The 19,776-nt window shown below is 47.6% G+C and overlaps 1 protein-coding gene across 3 annotated transcripts in view; it reads right to left on the bottom strand.

Moving 5' to 3' along the window:
* ZNF609 (zinc finger protein 609) overlaps window positions 1-19,776 on the bottom strand; it is a 244,876-nt gene that overhangs the window by 195,705 nt on the left and 29,395 nt on the right. The window contains exon 1 of one of the 3 annotated variants that reach the window (XM_063926361.1): window positions 13,467-13,714. The exons of the other annotated variants lie outside the window; for them this stretch is intronic. The gene's annotated coding sequence lies outside the window, so the exon portion shown is untranslated. Of the gene's footprint in view, window positions 1-13,466; window positions 13,715-19,776 lie in introns of those variants that run through there. 3 annotated transcript variants of the gene reach the window in all.

Here is a 19,776-nt window from a genome sequence, read left to right as displayed (position 1 = left end):
CCAGCATCCTCTAGGATGCAAGAGAAAATAGGATTTTAATTACCTAGCAGTAAATCCTTTTCTCTTAGTCCGTAGAGGATGCTGGGCACCCGCCCAGCGCTTCATGATCCTGCAGTGGTTATATAGTTCAGTACTGCTTAGTTATAGGTTGAGTACTGTTCTGTTACTTGGTAAGCAATCTTATTCAGCCGTTGCTGATGTTTCAAGCTAGTTAGCTTGTTTTGCCTTGTGTGTGAGCTGGTGTGAATCTCGCCACTATCTGTGTAAAATCCTTCTCTCGAAGATGTCCGTCTCCTCGGGCACAGTTTCTAGACTGAGTCTGGTAGGAGGGGCATAGAGGGAGGAGCCAGCCCACACTCTCAAACTCTTAAAGTGCCAAAGGCTCCTAGTGGACCCGTCTATACCTCATGGTACTAATGTGGACCCCAGCATCCTACGGACTACGAGAAAAGGATTTACCGGTAGGTAATTAAAATCACATTATTTCTGGAATTTGAATAAAGGATTAAATGGAACCAGTATGTGTGGCCTTGTTAAACGGATTTTATTTTGTATTAGACTATATTTGAAAAAAAAAAAAAAATTAAAAAAAAAAAACAACCAGTAATTAGTTACTATTATGTACTAATTACTGTTTGGAGCATTGGACCCAAACAGTAATTAGTACATAATAGTTTTCAAAATTCAAGAGTATGGCGACCCAACAGTAATGGCATGAGGCTTGCTCCAACTCAAAACTGCAGGACTTTATCCGGGCTGCGCCCACTCTGTGGAATGCCCTCCCACGCACAATAAGACTCACCTCTAGTCTCCAAACGTTCCCTGAAAACTCACATCTTCAGACAAGCTTATCAAATTCCAGACCCAACCACATAATTCTCCTATCCAATTGCATACCCTCTGTACAGTCCACCCATAACCTGTCATATTTTGTCTTTCTTCACTTTCACACCATCATATAGCCAAATTAAGAGCCTTCGCAATTTGGTGGACCATTATGCAATAGGAAGCATCTATACTCGAGTATCAATGCCCATTTCCCTATCGATTGTAAACTTGCGAGCAGGGCTTTCCTACTTCTATGTCGGTCTGTTTTTACCCAGTTCTGTTCTATTCCTGTTGTTCCAATTGTAAAGCGCAACGCAATATGCTGCACTATACAAGAAACTGTTAATAAATAACAGTAATAAGTCAAACTATATATTGCATACGGTGTTTGCAAATTAAGTTGTTTTATTTACGTACGTGAAGTAAAAACATCTATAATCCGTACTAAATGTATGTATGCATTGAAAAGTGCATTCTATCAGCCATTTTAATAACATGTCCAGCAAACTTGTTGTAGAAATTGTAAGCGCTCGGAGAAACGCAAATAGGTCTCATTTGGTAAAATGTTTTATTTTTACAGCTGTTTGCAGGGACATCATTTGCATCAGAAACATGTTTAAAATGCAGATTTTGAACTTGATGTACACACCCTTAAAACTGGTGTGAACAAAAAAAAAAAAAGTGTAATAATAAGATTTTACTCACCGGTAAATCTATTTCTCGTAGTCCGTAGTGGATGCTGGGAACTCCGTAAGGACCATGGGGAATAGCGGCTCCGCAGGAGACTAGGCACAACTAAGAAAGATTTAGGACTACCTGGTGTGCACTGGCTCCTCCCTCTATGCCCCTCCTCCAGACCTCAGTTAGGAAACTGTGCCCGGAAGAGCTGACACAATAAGGAAAGGATTTTGGAATCCCGGGTAAGACTCATACCAACCACACCAATCACACCGTACAACTCGTGATACTATACCCAGTTAACAGTATGAACAACAACTGAGCCTCACGAACAGATGGCTCATAACAATAACCCTTTAGTTAGGCAATAACTATATACAAGTATTGCAGACAATCCGCACTTGGGATGGGCGCCCAGCATCCAATACGGACTACGAGAAATAGATTTACCGGTGAGTAAAATCTTATTTTCTCTGACGTCCTAGTGGATGCTGGGAACTCCGTAAGGACCATGGGGATTATACCAAAGCTCCCAAACGGGCGGGAGAGTGCGGATGACTCTGCAGCACCGAATGAGCAAACTCAAGGTCCTCCTCAGCCACGGTATCAAACTTGTAGAATTTAGCAAACGTGTTTGAACCCGACCAAGTAGCAGCTCGGCAAAGTTGTAAAGCAGAGACCCCTCGGGCAGCCGCCCAAGAAGAGCCCACTTTCCTCGTGGAATGGGCTTTTACAGATTTAGGATGCGGCAGTCCAGCCGCAGAATGTGCAAGTTGAATCGTACTACAGATCCAGCGAGCAATAGACTGCTTTGAAGCAGGAGCACCCAGCTTGTTGGGCGCATACAGGATAAATAGCGAGTCAGTTTTCCTGACTCCAGCCATCCTGGAAACATAGATTTTCAGGGCCCTGACTACGTCCAGTAACTTGGAATCCTCCAAGTCCTTAGTAGCCGCAGGCACCACAATAGGTTGGTTCAAATGAAAAGCTGATACCACCTTAGGAAGAAATTGGGGACGAGTCCTCAATTCCGCCGTATCCATATGGAAAATCAGATAAGGGCTTTTACATGACAAAGCCGCCTATTCTGACACACGCATGGCCGAAGCCAAGGCCAACAGCATGACCACTTTCCACGTGAGATATTTTAGTTCCACGGTTATAAGTGGCTCAAACCAATGTGACTTAAGGAAATTCAACACCACGTTGAGATCCCAAGGTGCCACTGGAGGCACATAAGGGGACTGAATATGCAGCACTCCTTTAACAAACGTCTGAACTTCAGGCAGTGAAGCCAGTTCTTTTTGGAAGAAAATCGACAGAGCCGAAATCTGGACCTTAATGGAACCCAATTTTAGGCCCATAGACACCCCTGACTGTAGGAAGTGCAGAAATCGACCCAGCTGAAATTCCTCCGTTGGGGCCCTTCTGGCCTCACACCACGCAACATATTTTCGCCATATGCGGTGATAATGGTTTGCGGTCACCTCCTTCCTAGCTTTAATCAGCGTAGGGATGACTTCCTCCGGAATGCCCTTTTCCTTCAGGATCCGGCGTTCAACCGCCATGCCGTCAAACGCAGCCGCGGTAAGTCTTGGAATAGACAGGGTCCCTGCAGCAGCAGGTCCTGTCTGAGCGGCAGAGGCCATGGGTCCTCAGATAATTTCTTGAAGTTCTGGGTACCAAGCTCTTCTTGGCCAATCCGGAACCACAAGTATAGTTCTTACTCCTCTCCTTCTTATTATTCTCAGTACCTTGGGTATGAGAGGCAGAGGAGGGAACACATAAACCGACTGGTACACCCACGGTGTCACTAGAGCGTCCACAGCTATCGCCTGAGAGTCCCTTGACCTGGCACAATATCTTTTTAGCTTTTTGTTGAGGCGGGACGCCATCATGTCCACCTGTGGCCTTTCCCAACAGTGTACAATCATTTGGAAGACTTCTGGATGAAGTCCCCACTCTCCCGGGTGGAGGTCGTGCCTGCTGAGGAAGTCTGCTTCCCAGTTGTCCACTCCCGGAATGAACACTGCTGACCGTGCTACCACATGATTTTCCGCCCATTGGAGAATCCTTGTGGCTTCTGCCATCGCCATCCTGCTTCTTGTGCCGCCCTGACGGTTTACATGGGCGACCGCCGTGATGTTGTCTGACTGGATCAGCACTGGCTGGTGTTGAAGCAGGGGTCTTGCCTGACTTAGGGCATTGTAAATGGCCCTTAGTTCCAGAATATTTATGTGTAGGGAAGTCTCCTGACTTGTCCATAGTCCTTGGAAGTTTCTTCCCTGTGTGACTGCCCCCCAACCTCGAAGGCTGGCATCCGTGGTCACCAGGATCCAGTCCTGTATGCCGAATCTGCGGCCCTCTAGAAGATGAGCACTCTGCAGCCACCACAGCAGCGACACCCTGGCCCTTGGAGACAGGGTTATCAGCCGATGCATCTGAAGATGCGACCCGGACCACTTGTCCAACACATCCCACTGAAAGATCCATGCATGAAACCTTCCGAATGGAATTGCTTCGTAAGAAGCCACCATCTTTCCCAGGACTCGCGTGCAGTGGTGCACCGACACCTGTTTTGGTTTTAGGAGGTCTCCGACTAGAGATGACAACTCCTTGGCCTTCTCCTCCGGGAGAAACACTTTTTTCTGTTCTGTGTCCAGAACCATCCCCAGGAACAGTAGACGCGTTGTAGGAACCAGCTGCGACTTTGGAATATTCAGGATCCAGCCATGCTGTTGTAGCACTTCCCGAGCTAGTGCTACTCCGATCGACAACTGTTCCCTGGACCTCGCCTTTATAAGGAGATCGTCCAAGTACGGGATAATTAAAACTCCCTTTTTCCGAAGGAGTATCATCATTTCGGCCATTACCTTGGTAAATACCCTCGGTGCCGTGGACAGACCAAACGGCAACGTCTGGAATTGGTAATGACAGTCCTGTACCACAAATCTGAGGTACTCCTGGTGAGGAGGGTAAATGGGGACATGCAGGTAAGCATCCTTGATGTCCAGTGATACCATGTAATCCCCCTCGTCCAGGCTTGCAATCACCGCTCTGAGCGATTCCATCTTGAACTTGAACCTTCTTATATAAGTGTTCAAGGATTTTTAAATTTAAAATGGGTCTCACCGAACCGTCCGGTTTCGGTACCACAAACATTGTGGAATAGTAACCCCGTCCTTGTTGAAGGAGGGGTACCTTGATTATCACCTGCTGAGAATACAGCTTGTGAATCGCCTCCAGCACTGCCTCCCTGTCCGGGGGAGCTGTCAGCAAGGCAGATTTGAGGAAACGGCGAGGGGGAGACGTCTCGAATTCCAGCTTGTACCCCTGAGATACTACCTGTATAATCCAGGGATCCACCCGTGAACGAGCCCACTGGTTGCTGAAGTTCTTGAGACGGGCCCCCACCGTACCTGGCTCCGCCTGTGGAGCCCCAGCGTCATGCGGTGGACTTAGAGGAAGCGGGAGAGGACTTTTGTTCCTGGGAACTGGCTGTATGTTGCAGCTTTTTCCCTCTACCTCTGCCTCTGGGCAGAACGGACGCGCCTCAAACCCGCTTGCCTTTCTGGGGCCGAAAGGACTGTACCTGATAATACGGTGCTTTCTTTGGCTGTGAGGGAACATGGGGTAAAAATGCTGACTTCCCAGCTGTCGCTGTGGAAACGAGGTCCGAGAGACCATCCCCAAACAACTCCTCACCCTTGTAAGGCAAAACTTCCATGTGCCTTTTAGAATCTGCATCTCCTGTCCACTGCCGAGTCCACAATCCTCTCCTGGCAGAAATGGACATTGCGTTTATTTTAGATGCCAGCCGGCAAATATCCCTCTGTGCATCTCTCATGTATAAGACTGCGTCTTTAATATGCTCTACGGTTAGCAATATAGTGTCCCTGTCTATGGTATCAATATTTTCTGACAGGGAATCGGACCACGCAGCTGCAGCACTGCACATCCATGCTGAAGCAATAGCTGGTCTCAGTATAATACCTGAGTGTGTATAAACAGACTTCAGGATAGCCTCCTGCTTCCTATCAGCAGGTTCCTTTAGGGCGGCCGTGTCCGGAGACGGTAGTGCCACCTTCTTTGACAGGCGTGTGAGCGCTTATCCACCCTAGGGGATGTCTCCCAACGTGTCCTATCCTCTGGCGGGAAAGGGTACGCCATTAGTAACTTTTTAGAAATTACCAGTTTCTTATCGGGGGAAGCCCACGCTTCTTCACACACTTCATTTAATTCTTCAGAAGGGGGAAAAACCACTGGTAGTTTTTTCTCCCCAAACATAATACCCTTTTTTGTGGTACCTGGGGTAATATCAGAAATGTGCAACACATTTTTCATTGCCGTAATCATGTAACGGGTGGCTCTATTGGAATGTACACTAGTCTCATCATCGTCGACACTGGAGTCAGTATCCGTGTCGACATCTGTGTCTGCCATCTGAGGTAGCGGGCGTTTTAGAGCCCCTGATGGCTTTTGAGACGCCTGGGCAGGCAAGAGCTGAGAAGCCGGCTGTCCCACATCTGCTATGTCGTCAAACCTTTTATGCAAGGAGTTGACACTGTCACGTAATTCCTTCCACATGTCCATCCATTCAGGTGTCGACCCCGCAGGGGGTGACATCACATTTATCGGCCCTTGCTCCGCCTCCACATAAGCCTCCTCATCAAACATGTCGACACAGCCGTACCGACACACCGCACACACACAGGGAATGTTCTGACTGAGGACAGGACCCCACAAAGCCCTTTGGGGAGACAGAGAGAGAGTATGCCAGCACACACCAGAGCGCTATATAATGCAGGGATTCACACTACACACAGTGATTTTTCCCCTATAGCTGCTAATATTACACAGATTGCGCCTAAATTTAGTGCCCCCCCTCTCTTTTTTACCCTATGGAGTCTGGAAACTGCAGGGGAGAGCCTGGGGAGCGTCCTTCCAGCGGAGCTGTGAGGGAAAATGGCGCCAGTGTGCTGAGGGAGATAGCTCCGCCCCTTTTTCGGCTGACTTCTCTCGCTTTTTTATGGAAAGTTATGGCAGGGGATTTTACACATATATAGTCTTAATGACTATATTATGTGGTAATCTGCCAAGTAAGGTACTCTTATTGCAGCCCAGGGCGCCCCCCCAAGCGCCCTGCACCCATCAGTGATCGGAGTGTGTGGTGTGCATGGGGAGCAATGGCGCACAGCTGCAGTGCTGTGCGCTACCTTAATGAAGACCGAAGTCTTCTGCCACCGATTTCCAGGAACGTCTTCTTGCTTCTGGCTCTGCAAGGGGGACGGCGGCGCGGCTCCGGGACCGGACGACCGAGGCTGGGCCTGTGTTCGATCCCTCTGGAGCTAATGGTGTCCAGTAGCCTAGAAGCCCAAGCTAGCTGCAAGCAGGTAGGTTCGCTTCTCTCCCCTCGGTCCCTCGTAGCAGTGAGTCTGTTGCCAGCAGATCTCACTGAAAATAAAAAAATAAGAATTTACTTACCGATAATTCTATTTCTCGGAGTCCGTAGTGGATGCTGGGGTTCCTGAAAGGACCATGGGGAATAGCGGCTCCGCAGGAGACAGGGCACAAAAGTAAAGCTTTTACAGGTCAGGTGGTGTGTACTGGCTCCTCCCCCTATGACCCTCCTCCAGACTCCAGTTAGGTACTGTGCCCGGACGAGCGTACACAATAAGGGAGGATTTTGAATCCCGGGTAAGACTCATACCAGCCACACCGTACAACTTGTGATCTAAACCCAGTTAACAGTATGATAACAGAGGAGCCTCTGAAAGATGGCTTCCTAAACAATAACCCGAATTAGTTAACAATAACTATGTACAAGTATTGCAGATAATCCGCACTTGGGATGGGCGCCCAGCATCCACTACGGACTCCGAGAAATAGAATTATCGGTAAGTAAATTCTTATTTTCTCTATCGTCCTAAGTGGATGCTGGGGTTCCTGAAAGGACCATGGGGATTATACCAAAGCTCCCAAACGGGCGGGAGAGTGCGGATGACTCTGCAGCACCGAATGAGAGAACTCCAGGTCCTCCTTTGCCAGGGTATCAATTTTGTAAAAATTTACAAACGTGTTCTCCCCTGACCACGTAGCTGCTCGGCAGAGTTGTAATGCCGAGACCCCTCGGGCAGCCGCCCAAGATGAGCCCACCTTCCTTGCGGAATGGGCCTTAACAGATTTAGGCTGTGGCAGGCCTGCCACAGAATGTGCAAGTTGAATTTTGTTACAAATCCAACGAGCAATCGACTGCTTAGAAGCAGGTGCACCCAACTTGTTGGGTGCATACAGTATAAACAGCGAGTCAGATTTTCTGACTCCAGCCGTCCTTTAAATGTATATTTTTAAGGCTCTGACAACGTCCAACAACTTGGAGTCCTTCAAGTCGTCTGTAGCCGCAGGCACTACAATAGGCTGGTTCAGGTGAAACGCTGATACCACCTTAGGGAGAAAATGCGGACGCGTCCGCAGCACTGCCCTATGTCGAATGGAAAATTAAATAAGGGCTTTTATAAAACAAAGCCGCCAGTTCAGATACTCTCCCGGCCGAAACCAGGGCCAGTAACATAGTCACTTTCCATGTGAGATATTTCAAATCCACATTCTTTAGTGGTTCAAACCAATTGGATTTGAGGAAATCTAAAACTACATTTAGATCCCACGGTGCCACCTTAGGCACCACAGGAGGCTGTATATGCAGTACTCCTTTGATAAAATCTGGACCTCAGGGACTGAGGCCAATTCTTTTTGGAAGAATATTGATAGGGCCGAAATTTGAACCTTAATAGATCCCAATTTGAGACCCATAGACAATCCTGATTGCAGGAAATGTAGGAAAACGACCCAGTTGAAATTCCTCCATCGGAGCACTCCGCTGCTCGCACCACGCAACATATTTTCGCCAAATACGGCGATAATGCTTCGCGGTGACTTCCTTCCTTGCCTTTATCAAGGTAGGAATGACTTCTTCTGGAATGCCTTTTCCTTTTAGGATCTGGCATTCAAACGCCATGCCGTCAAACGCAGCCGCGGTAAGTCTTAAAAAAGACAAGGACCCTGCTGAAGCAGGTCCCTTCTCAGAAGTAGAGGCCACGGATCGTCCGTGACCATCTCTTGAAGTTCCGGGTACCAAGTCCTTCTTGGCCAATCCGGAGCCACTAGTCTTACTCCTCTTTGCCGTATAATCCTCAATACCTTTGGTATGAGAGGCAGAGGAGGAAACACATATACCGACTGGTACACCCAAGGTGTTACCAGCGCGTCCACAGCTATTGCCTGCGGATCTCTTGACCTGGCGCAATACCTGTCCAGTGTTTTGTTGAGGCGAGACGCCATCATGTCCACCATTGGTTTTACCCAACGGTTTAATAGCATGTGGAAAACTTCTGGATGAAGTCCCCACTCTCCCGGGTGAAAGTCGTGTCTGCTGAGGAAGTCTGCTTCCCAGTTGTCCACGCCCGGGATGAATACTGCTGACAGTGCTATCACGTGATTCTCCGCCCAGCGAAGGATCCTGGCAGCTTCTGCCATTGCCCTCCTGCTTCTTGTGCCGCCCTGTCTGTTTACATGGGCGACTGCCGTGATGTTGTCCGACTGGATCAACACCGGTCTTCCTTGAAGCAGAGGTTCCGCCTGGCTTAGAGCATTGTAGATTGCTCTTAGTTCCAGAATGCTTATGTGAAGAGACTTTTTCAGGCTCGACCACACTCCCTGGAAATTTCTTCCCTGTGTGACTGCTCCCCAGCCTCTCAGGCTGGCATCCGTGGTCACCAGGATCCAATCCTGCATGCCGAATCTGCGGCCCTCCAATAGATGAGCCTCCTGCAACCACCACAGAAGGGATACCCTTGTCCTCGGCGACAGGGTTATCCGCAGGTGCATCTGAAGATGCGACCCTGACCATTTGTCCAACAGATCCCTTTGCATGGAATCTGCCGAAAGGGATTGCTTCGTAAGAAGCTACCATTTTTTCCCAGGACTCTTGTGCATTGATGTACAGACACCTTTCCTGGTTTTAGGAGGTTCCTGACCAGGTCAGATAACTCCTTGGCTTTTTCTTCGGAAAGAAAAACCTTTTTCTGAACTGTGTCCAGAATCATCCCCAGGAACAGCAGACGAGTTGTCGGCATTAATTGGGATTTTGGAATATTCAGAATCCATCCGTGCTGCTTTAGCACCTCTTGAGATAGTGCTAAACCCATCTCTAGCTGTTCTCTGGACCTTGCCCTTATTAGGAGATCGTCCAAGTATGGGATAATTAATACGCCTTTTCTTCGAAGAAGAAATATTATCTCGGCCATTACCTTTGTAAAGACCCGAGGTGCCGTGGACAAACCAAACGGCAGCGTCTGAAACTGATAGTGACAGTTTTGTACAACGAACCTGAGGTACCCCTGTGTGAGGGGTAATTGGAACGTGGAGATACGCATCCTTGATGTCCAAGGATACCATAAAGTCCCCTTCTTCCAGGTTCGCTATCACTGCTCTGAGTGACTCCATCTTGAACTTGAACTTCTTTATGTACAGGTTCAAGGACTTCAGATTTAGAATAGGCCTTACCGAGCCATCCGGCTTCGGTACCACAAAAAGAGTGGAATAATACCCCTTCCCTTGTTGTAGAAGAGGTACCTTGACTATCACCTGCTGAGAATACAGCTTGTGAATGGCTACCAAAACCGTCTCCCTTCCTGAGGGGGACGTTGGTAAAGCAGACTTCAGGAAACGGCGAGGTGGCTCTGTCTCTAATTTCAACCTGTACCCCTGAGATATTATCTGCAGGATCCAGGGATTTACCTGCGAGTGAGCCCACTGCGCGCTGTAATTCTTGAGACGACCGCCTACCGCCCCCGAGTCCGCTTGCGAAGCCCCAGCGTCATGCTGAGGCTTTTGTAGAAGCCGGGGAGGGCTTCTGTTCCTGGGAAGGAGCTGCCTGTTGCTGTCTCTTCCCTCGTCCTCTGCTTCGTGGCAGATATGAATAGCCCTTTGCTCTCTTATTTTTAAAGGAACGAAAGGGCTGCGGTTGAAAAGTCGGTGCCTTTTTCTGTTGGGGAGTGACTTGAGGTAGAAAGGTGGATTTCCCGGCCGTAGCCGTGGCCACCAAATCCGATAGACCGACCCCAAATAACTCCTCTACGCATCGCCTGTCCACTGTCGTGTCCATAAAGCTCTTCTGGCCGAAATGGACATAGCACTTACCCGTGATGCCAGTGTGCAGATATCTCTCTGTGCATCACGCATATAAAGAAATGCATCCTTTATTTGTTCTAACGACAGTAAAATATTGTCCCTGTCCAGGGTATCAATATTTTCGATCAGGGACTCTGACCAAACTACCCCAGCACTGCACATCCAGGCAGTCGCAATAGCTGGTCGTAGTATAACACCTGCATGTGTGTATATACCTTTTTGGATATTTTCCATCCTCCTATCTGATGGATCTTTAAGTGCGGCCGTCTCAGGAGAGGGTAACGCCACTTGTTTTGATAAGCGTGTTAGCGCTTTGTCCACCCTAGGAGGTGTTTCCCAGCGCTCCCTAACCTCTGGCGGGAAAGGGTATAAAGCCAATAACTTCTTTGAAATTAGCAGTTTTTTATCGGGGCACCCCACGCTTCATCACACACGTCATTTAATTCTTCTGATTCGGTAAAAACTACTGGTAGTTTTTTCACACCCCACATAATACCCTGTTTAGTGGTACCTGTAGTATCAGCTAAATGTAACATCTCCTTTATTGCCAAAATCATATAACGTGTGGCCCTACTGGAAAATACGGTTGATTCGTCACCTTCACCACCGGAATCAGTGCCTGTGTCTGGGTCTGTGTCGACCGACTGAGGCAAGGGGCGTTTTACAGCCCCTGACGGTGTTTGAGGCGCCTGGACAGGCACTAATTGAGTGTCCGGCCGCCTCATGTCGGCAAACGACTGCTTAAGCGAGTTGACGCTATCCCGTAATTCCACAAATAAAGGCATCCATTCTGGTGTCGACCCCCTAGGAGGTGACATCCTCATATTTGGCAATTGCTCCGCCTCCACACCAATAACGTCCTCATACATGTCGACACACACGTACCGACACACAGCAGACACACAGGGAATGCTCTATACGAAGACAGGACCCACTAGCCCTTTGGGGAGACAGAGGGAGAGTCTGCCAGCACACACCAAAAAGCGCTATATATGACAGGGATAGCCTTATGATTAAGTGCTCCCTTATAGCTGCTTTTATATTAATATATTGCCATTTATTTTGCCCCCCCTCTCTGTTATACCCTGTTTCTGTAGTGCAGTGCAGGGGAGAGACCTGGGAGCCTTCCTGACCAGCGGAGCTGTGACAGAAAATGGCGCCGTGTGCTGAGGAGATAGGCCCCGCCCCTTTTTCGGCGGGCTCGTCTCCCGCTATTTAGTACATTTAGGCAGGGGTAAATATCTCCATATAGCCTCTGGGGCTATATGTGAGGTATTTTTAGCCTTTTTAAAGGTTTTCATTTGCCTCCCAGGGCGCCCCCCCCCCCAGCGCCCTGCACCCTCAGTGACTGCCGTGTGAAGTGTGCTGAGAGGAAAATGGCGCACAGCTGCAGTGCTGTGCGCTACCTTAAGAAGACTGCAGGAGTCTTCAGCCGCCGATTCTGGACCTCTTCTTGCTTCAGCATCTGTGAGGGGGCCGGCGGCGTGGCTCCGGTGACCATCCAGGCTGTACCTGTGATCGTCCCTCTGGAGCTTCATGTCCAGTAGCCAAGAAGCCAATCCATCCTGCACGCAGGTGAGTTCACTTCTTCTCCCCTCTGTCCCTCGTTGCAGTGATCCTGTTGCCAGCAGGAATCACTGTAAAATAAAAAACCTAAGCTAAACTCTCTAAGCAGCTCTTTATGAGAGCCACCTAGAATTGCACCCTTCTCGGCCGGGCACAAAAATCTAACTGGAGTCTGGAGGAGGGTCATAGGGGGAGGAGCCAGTACACACCACCTGACCTGTAAAAGCTTTACTTTTGTGCCCTGTCTCCTGCGGAGCCGCTATTCCCCATGGTCCTTTCAGGAACCCCAGCATCCACTTAGGACGATAGAGAAACCTAATTTATACTTTCTTTTCTAGAGGCTCAGGAGAGCCCCTAGTGTGCATCCAGCTCGGCCGGGCACAAAATTCTAACTGAGGTCTGGAGGAGGGGCATAGAGGGAGGAGCCAGTGCACACCAGGTAGTCCTAAATCTTTCTTAGTTGTGCCCAGTCTCCTGCGGAGCCGCTATTCCCCATGGTCCTTACGGAGTTCCCAGCATCCACTAGGACGTCAGAGAAATGTAGGTTTTTTCTTTTTCAATTTTACTTAATGTAAGATTGAAAAAGAAAAAACCTACATATTATACAGCTGTTGAAAGTCATTATTTTTTGTGAATTTTGTGTGATCTGCTGCTCCCATCAGCATGTTTTGTAGAACGAGTATAAGACTGTGTTGCGTTTAAAGATGGCCACGCTGAATCAGCAATGTCTTTCATCTTAATAAACTCCTTATTGCAAATCTGTATCTTTGGTCCAAACACACTGGAAAGTGGCCCATATTGCCTATGATACTGCAGCATGCAGGCAACTTAATTCTGTCTACATTAAGCTCCAAGTCGGTGATTCAAGCAGCCACAAGGTTCAGTAATAGCCTCGCTGGTTATGTTTCCATGTGATGTGTAGGGAATGAACTCCGCTGTTGTTTCCTCACATCTCAAAAGGGAAGTAAGTAAATATGAAATATAACCGTAATTAGCGTTTTTTTGTGCAAATACACATAAAACACGAAATCTAGCGGAAACCAAACCTCCTAAATGAAAGTCAGTGGGAGTACTTGAAGAACAACAATTAACAAATAGAGTAAAAAGTCCTTTAAGTTTCAGTCAAGCACTTCTGTTAGAACCAAACATGCATATTTGCTAAAACAACAGGATAGCTGTGACTTTCTGTTTATACCATGTCTCACCTCCTGTGGAGTGACATTGTTTAGTCTTAGGACTGTCTGGCATCCCCTCAAAACTCAAACATCCTTCTGTTTTACTTGTCTGTAACGGTTAGCTCTTTGCGAGCACAATTCAAACCCCAGCTGCTCCATACAGGCTGTAGGCAGATTGGTGAAGAAGTTACAGAGGAGATAAATCTTTGTACATGTAGTTCTCTGTCAAAACATTGCACACAGACCAGGCATGTCACAGCAGAAAGCTATTTGTCCCACTAGATAGAAAGACACAAAATTAAAGATCTATCTACAACAGGTATTTTTTAGGTTATAAATATACTTAAAAATAGTGGAATTATCTCGTCATGGTGTTCTAGAAAAGGGTTTTTAATATTAGAGTGCCTTCGCAGTAGAGCCATATTTGATTAGGTGTGATCTGCCTTGCACATTGTTTAAATGTGTGTAATGCACAAGAGACTAATGGTACTGCTGCAGATTCATATACACGTGAGCACTCTAAAGGTCCATACACACTTAACGATAAAATGAGCGACGTCGCTCATTTTCCCCCTCCTTGAGCAACGTCACTCATTTTATCAAGTGTGTATGCCGCCAGCGACGACAGATGTGCGGCCCCGTGGGTCGGCAACGATCGGTGCTGTCGGTAGGGCATGTATGCAGGATCTGGACTGTCGTCCACGACCTGCATGCAGGGCTGGCGGAGGCGTGACGTCACTGAGCGATATGAGCGGTCATATTGCTCAATGTGTACAGTCGGCCGCCGACTGGCTGGCCCGGGAGGGGGAACATTAGACGACGTCGCTCACAGAGCGACATCGTCTAATGTGTATGGACCTTTAGGTACTGCTGCAGATGCGCATATAAAAGTCAGTGGTCTAATGTACTGCTGCAGATCCCAACAGATTGAAGCATCTATTTATTATTATTATCATTATTTATTTATTTATTTATAAGCATCTAGGTTCTGCTGCAGATACAAATAGACATCTGGGGGGGTCTATGGCACTTACGCAGATCCTTATAGATGGGAGTGGTCTATTATTCTGCTGCAAGGCAGCAAACTATGTTACTGGTGCAGGGACCTATAATTAGAGCAGATGCCTATAGATGGAAGCGGTCTATGGGAATGGCTCTCAACTCAAGTACCAACAACAGGTCATCTAGTGTGGATTTCTTTAATCATGTACAAATTAACTAGTCTCTTTTGTTGGGTCAGTAATTATCCAACCTGCTTTCATAGACAGAAATCCTCAAACCAGGACATGGTGGAAAACTTGAATGTTATGAACCACTGATATATGGGACTGCTGCACAATAGATGGGAGCAGTCTATAGGGCCCCATACACTTACGTTACATGTCCGTCTGACATGTCGCAGGCGATCACCCCGGCAGCCTCCCGGGCGGCAGGATCGCCCAAGATGCATCGTATGTTGTCCTTTTGCATTACCTTTTGCCATACCTGCAGGAAAAGACATATCACGAGTGAAGCACTAACAATCTAGGGGAGCCGATCCGACCCTCATGGGAACGCGCATCGGATTGGATATACCTCCAAAATGCCCTATTTCATCCGATATATCGGGCCGAATGCCCGAAATCGGGCATTATCGTCCTAGTGTATGGGGCCCTTAAGGTACTGCCGCAGATTACTGAAAGTAGGATCTAGTAATATTGTGGATCCCTAAAGACAGCAGCAGTCTATGATAATGCTGCAAATTCCTATAGATAAGAGAGTTATATGGTAATGCTGCAGATCCAGATAGAGAAGAGCAGTATATGGGATACTGTAGATCAAGACAGTAGCAGCCTATGTTAATGCTGGAGCTCACTAGATAAGAGGGTATGGTTCGTTGGCTCGACCCAACTTAGGTCGACATGTACTAAGTCGACAAGTCAAAAGGTCGACATGGGGTTTTTGACTGTTTTTGGTGTTGTATTCTCTGTAAAGAGACAGGGAAACCAAATTAGTGCACCGTGTTCGCTCGCCATGCTTCGGGCAAGGTGCCTCACTCCGCTACCGCTTCGCTCGGCACAGATTACGTTCCAATCGCTGAAATGTTAAGTATAAAAAAAGTCCAATTTTTTTTTAAAAAATGTGAAAACTCGTGTCGACCTTTTGACCAGTCGACCTAGGAAGTGTCAACCTAACAGCCATGTCGACCTAATGGCATTGTCGACCTTCAGTGGTCGACCTAATGAGTGTCGACCTAACGATCGTAACTCAGATAGGAGCAGTGTATGGTAATATTGCAGATCCTTAAACACAGGAGCAATCATGGGTAATTATTATTACTAGTTAAAAGCATGTCAAAAAGAAAGAAAGCACTGCCAAATTATAAGGGTGGGTCGGCGGCCCGCACTAATAATCAACAGTGTGGCCGAAACCAAGGGCTAGGTGACGATGTAAGGAATATGGAGTAAAAGACAGTCTAAGTAAGAGAAGGAAAAGCACATGAGAGAGGCCCCTGCTCGTGAGAGCTTAGATTCTAAAGAGGAGGGGCAGACAGCCAAGGGTGACAAAGATGGGATAGACAGTGAGCATGAAACAGAGGGTTAGGATGAGAGATGACTGGGTTTGATGAAATGAGTCTTAAAAGCCCATATGAAGTTAAGCAGAGGGGTGGAGAGTCTGATGGGGAGAGGTAGAGAATCCCAGAGATAGGGAGCAGCATGTGCAAAATCGTGGAAGCAGGAACTTAAGTTATCAGTTGGCAGAAGAGGCGGCGTGCATTTGTGGAGAGAAGAGGATGGGCAGGAGTGTAAAGGGTGATACGGGCAGAGATGTAAATGGGAGAGGAGTGGGTGAGGTTGGATACTGAAGGGGAGCCAGTGTAGGGCATGTAAACGAGGGGAGGTGGACAGAGTACATTTGGAGAGGAAAATGGGGCAGGCAGTAGCACTGAGGATAGTTTGTAGTGGATAGAGGCACTTGTCAGAGAGGCCAGATAGGAGATTACAGTAATCCAAACTGGAGATGACCAGTGAGTGGATGAGGGTCTTAGTAGCATCCCTGGTGAGAAAGGGTCTGATCTCTGAAATATTTTTGAGATGGAAACTGCGGGACTGCAAGAGGTAAGGAGTGTTTGATTTGAAAGAGAGGGAGGAGTCAAGGATAAACTCCTAGACCGCATACTTTGGGGCTAGAGGTATTGAAAGTGTAGTTTTAAGGAGAGGGAGGAGTCATGGACAACTCAAAGACAGCATACTTGGGGGCTAGTGATGATAGATGTGCTGTCAATAGATAATTTAATTGAGGGAGATGAGGTCATGCGTGGGGGAGATGATCAGCTCAGTCTTAGATAAGTTTAAGAAAGCGCTGAGACAGCCAAGCAGAGGTCGCAGAAAGACAGTTTTAAAATATGAGGAGAGAGGTCAGAAAAGGTAAAGTAGATTTGAGTATTATCAGCATAGAGATGATAATGGAAGTCAAAATCGCTAATGAGTTTACCTACAGAGGACATAGAGAGAGAGAGAAGAAGAGAGGTTCAAGAATAGAACCTTGGGGGACACCTAGGGGTAAATTTACTAAGATGGGAGTTCTATTTAAGATGGGATGTTGCCCATAGCAACCAATCAGATTCCAGGTATTATCTTCTAGAAGGTGCTAGATAAATGAGAAGTAGAATCTGATTGGTTGCTATGGGCAACATCCCATCTTAAACAGAACTCCCATCTTAGTAAATTAACCCCCTACTGTTAGTGCAAGTGGGGGGAGGTGGGCAGAGTAGACAGAACGGTTAGAGAGGTAGGACGACAGTTAGGAGAAGGCAATAACATACAGACCAAAGGAGTGAAGGATTTCCAGGACGTGAGGATGGTCCACAGTGTCAAAAGCAGCAGAGAGGTCATGAAGAATAAGCAGAGTAGTGGCCCTTGGATTGGAAGCAAGGAGGTCACTGCAGACTTTTGTGTGGGCAGTTTCAGTGGAGTGGATGGAACCAGAGTAAAGTGGGTCAAGCAGAGTGTGGTAGGAAAGAAAGTTAGTTGCATATAATACACTCGAGGAGTTTGGAGGCAAAAGGGAGGAGAGAGATAGGTCAGTAGATGGAGAAAGTGTTAGGATCAAGGATGGTTGTTTTTTTGTTTTTGTTTTTTTTTTAAGAATAGGGGAGACAAGGGCATGTTTGAATGCAGAGGGACAGTGCCTGACCAGAGGAAGAGACTGAGGAAGTGGGTGTGATGGGAACAGGCTGATGTAGATGTAGCGGAGGAGTCAGGAGAAGTTATGGTCAGGTTGGGAGGGGGGAGGGGCGAGTCCTGAATGAGGGCCATAACTTCCTCTCCAGAAAGAAGGGAAAAGGAAGTCAAAGTTGGTAGGAAGGATTGGGAGGGGTGGTCAGCGAAACGAGGAGTAAGGTTGTTGAGGGTCTGGTGGGATGTGATGTTAAGTGGGTGGCAAAGTCAAGGGCAGAGGTGAGGAGGGCAACACAGGTGGGGGTGTGCAGAGACAGGACTTTTGCAGTTATCTGGTGAATTGGAATGCCAAGGTTGAGGTGTTGATCTGTGAGGGTGAATAGTGGTCTCCGAAGCAAAAATAAGATTTTAAACCTACCAGTAAATCTATTTCTCGTAGTCCGTAGAGGATGCTGGGACTCCGTAAGGACCATGGGGAATAGACGGGCTCCACAGGAGACATGGGCACTTTAAGAAAGAACTTGACTCTGGGTGAGCACTGGCTCCTCCCTCTATGCCCCTCCTCCAGACCTCAGTTAGAGAAACTGTGCCCAGAGGAGATGGACAGTACGAGGAAAGGATTTTTGTTAACCCAAGAGCAAGATTCATACCAGCCACACCAATCACACCGTATAACTCGTGATAAACTACCCAGTTAACAGTATGAAAACAACCACATAGCATCAGTCCAAGACCGATGAGCTATAACATAAACCTTATGTAAGCAATAACTATATACAAGTCTTGCAGAAGTAGTCCGCACTTGGGACGGGCGCCCAGCATCCTCTACGGACTACGAGAAATAGATTTACCGGTAAGTTTAAAATCTTATTTTCTCTAACGTCCTAGAGGATGCTGGGACTCCGTAAGGACCATGGGGATTATACCAAAGCTCCCATACGGGCGGGAGAGTGCAGATGACTCTGCAGCACCGATTGAGTAAACAGGAGGTCCTCCTTAGCCAGGGTATCAAACTTATAGAATTTTGCAAAGGTGTTTGAACCCGACCAAGTAGCAGCTCGGCACAGCTGTAGTGCCGAGACCCCTCGGGCAGCCGCCCAAGAAGAGCCCACCTTCCTAGTGGAAGGGGCCTTAACCGATTTTTGTAACGGCAATCCTGCCGTAGAATGCGCCTGCTGCATCGTGTTACAGATCCAGCGAGCAATAGTCCGCTTTGAAGCAGGGCCGCCAACTTTGTTGGCTGCATACAGGACGACCAGTGCTTCTGTTTTACTGATCTTAGCCGTTCGGGCCACGTAAATTTCAAAGCCCTGACCACATCAAGGGACTCGGAATCCTCCAAGTCACGTGTAGCCACCGGCACGACAATAGTTTGGTTCATATGAAAGGATGAGACCACCTTAGGCAGGAACTGAGGACGGGTCCGCAATTCCGCTCTATCCATATGGAAAACCAGATAAGGGCTTTTATGTGATAAAGCCACCAATTCCGAAACTCGCCTAACCGAAGCCAAGGCTAACAACATGACCACCTTCCAGGTGAGATATTTCAACTCCACTGTCTTAAGTGGTTCAAACCAATGTGACTTAAGGAAACTTAACACCACGTTAAGGTCCCAAGGCGCCACCGGAGGTACAAAAGGAGGCTGAATATGCAGTACTCCCTTCACAAAAGTCTGTACTTCAGGTAATGAGGCCAATTCCTTTTGAAAGAAAATGGAATAAGCCGAAATCTCAACTTTTAATGGAGCCTAATTTTAGGTCCAAATTCACTCCAGTCTGTAGGAAGTGAAGAAAACGGCCCAGGTGGAATTCATCCGTAGGAGCATTCCTGGCCTCACACCAAGAAACATATTTTCTCCATATTCGGTGATAATGTTTAGATGTCACGTCCTTCCTAGCCTTTATTAGCGTAGGAATGACCTCATCCGGAATACCTTTTTCCGCTAGGATCCGGCGTTCAACCGTCATACCGTCAAACGCAGCCGCGGTAAGTCTTGGAACAGACAGGGACCTTGTTGTAACAAGTCCTGCCTTAGAGGAAGAGGCCACGGATCTTCTGTGAGCATTTCTTGCAGATCCGGATATCGTGGCCAATCTGGAACAATGAGAATTGTTCTCACTGCTCTTTTTCTTATTATCCTCAACACCTTGGGTATGAGAGGAAGAGGAGGAAACACA

Source organism: Pseudophryne corroboree, chromosome 6, assembly GCF_028390025.1.
Source record: "Pseudophryne corroboree isolate aPseCor3 chromosome 6, aPseCor3.hap2, whole genome shotgun sequence".
Taxonomy (NCBI): Eukaryota; Metazoa; Chordata; class Amphibia; order Anura; family Myobatrachidae; genus Pseudophryne; species Pseudophryne corroboree.
This window is presented reverse-complemented; position numbering and strand designations above follow the sequence as displayed.